Source organism: Nematolebias whitei, chromosome 20 (genome assembly GCF_014905685.2).
Source record: "Nematolebias whitei isolate Nwh7 chromosome 20, NemWhi1, whole genome shotgun sequence".
In the NCBI taxonomy this organism is placed as follows: domain Eukaryota; kingdom Metazoa; phylum Chordata; class Actinopteri; order Cyprinodontiformes; family Rivulidae; genus Nematolebias; species Nematolebias whitei.
The window spans coordinates 25,685,496-25,687,546 of NC_056517.1; positions in this window are offsets into that span (position 1 = coordinate 25,685,496).

A 2,051-nucleotide genomic window follows, 5' to 3' on the forward strand; every position below is an offset into this window, starting at 1 on the left:
CTGGAATGCATAAACAGAAAGGGACGAGAATAATAGATCAAGGTGAAGAAATACGTATTTAACATTTCTCTTGCTCAAATAGAGTCCACATTTATTTTCTGAGCTTTTTAAAAAATTTTTAAACATGTTTTCCACAGAGTTTATAGACACCTTAAACCTGATTTTACTGCATAATGATGTATTCCAAATGGTAAATGGACTGTACTTATATAGCACATTTCTATTTAATCCAGAGCTCAAAGCTCTTTATAACGCAATATGTGTCCTCATTTATCGCCACACACACATTCATACAGCACATTACCACATCTCTACAAAGCTAATCTGAATCTATAAAGAATAATCAGTGCTTTTAGATCAAGTTCATACATCGATGTGACACACATCGGGGGCAATGAGGGGTTCAGTGTCTTGCCCAGGGGACACTTTAACATGTGACTGCTGGTGGAATCGAACCCCCACCTAGGCCTGTCATAATAACAAATTTTGCTGGCTGATTGTCTCAGAAAATACTGCGATAAACGATAATATTGTTTGAAATTTGACAATAATTAGTACCAGTAATTGTCAATTTCAAGAAAAAATGTTGGTAATTTTGTTGTAGTACATTTTTTGACCACTGGATGGCAGTATAAGACTGTTTGAACCAAAGGATGGATAGTGAGTGAGTGAGCAGCGTGTCTCTTTAAGAAAAATGGGAGGGAGGCCCCTTGACGTGATGGGCTGTCTCTCATTCATGTTTTTTGGTTCTCAAAATGGCAGACATTCGGTGTAGTTTGAGCTCTTTAGCATAGCATTTGTCACACAAAGCTTTTAATAAAAAAAAATCAGTAAACAACTTCACAGCTTCTTTTTGCAGGAAAAAAACAACTTTTTACATATTTAAATCGTAAATTTTGGAGCTTGACAAGACAGAGGTTTTTTTTCCTAGAGGCCGGCCAGTTAGGTTAGCTGCTTTTAATGATCCAAAAATGCGATTTTGGATGGTTAAAACATACTTTAAAGAGAAACAAGAAAGGGAGGGGTCAGTGAAGAGTACCGGAGTGGAGACAGGTCTTCAGTAGAAAAAGAGAGACATGAAAAAACAAAGCCGATAAATGAAAATGAGGTCGATAATTTTCACTTATCATGCGATTAATTGATTTATTGTTTATTGTGACAGGCCTACTCCCAACTATTCCATTGAAGTCATCACTACTTAGTTATAGGAATACTTCGTTCAACAGAAATGGGACTTTTAATTAGTCTAGCAATAGTACTAAACAGATCTGATTCCTTAGATGGAGAACTTTACTAATTGGCTTTTATGTATGTGAATGTTTCTGTAAAGTGCCCTGAGACAACTTTGTTGTGATTTGGTGCTATATAAATAAACTTATTTGAATTGAAGATGACCGCTCTTAACCTCAGCCACAGCTGGAAAATTGTTTGAAAACGCCTCTTTAAAACTAGGGATGCACCGATCCACTTTTTTTTTTACTTCCGATCTGATCCTGATACCTAAATCTAAATATCGGCCGATACCGATCCAGTTCCGATATCATCATCATTGATTTTATATGAGGCTGTAATAATCTCCTCTCAAGTACAATTTGTACAAATAAATGCATTCATGTCCAAAAAGGCAACTTGAGGTAAGTTTTATTAATGTTGGATAAGTTTTAAAGTTAGAATTAAATTCTGCTAACACAGAACATGTTTTTTTTTTTATTCCTAGTTTTAAAGTGAATATTAAAGTGATTAATTTAAGTGACTGTTTAAAGTTATTTTATTTATTTTTTTAATAAGGGGCAGATAAGATTTTTCTTCTTTCTGCACTCTTTTCATTCAATGTGTTCTTTTTGATGAATTTGTTTTGTTTCTTTTAAATGAATAAATAATTGAATTAAATAAAATAAAATGTTAAATGGCTTTAAACATCTGTTAAGTTCATGGCATAAACCAACAGACATGTTCCTGTTTTTAGTATTTTACATCACTTTATAATGTAGCAGTTTTTGTTTCGTTAATATATATATATATATATATATATATATATATATATATATATA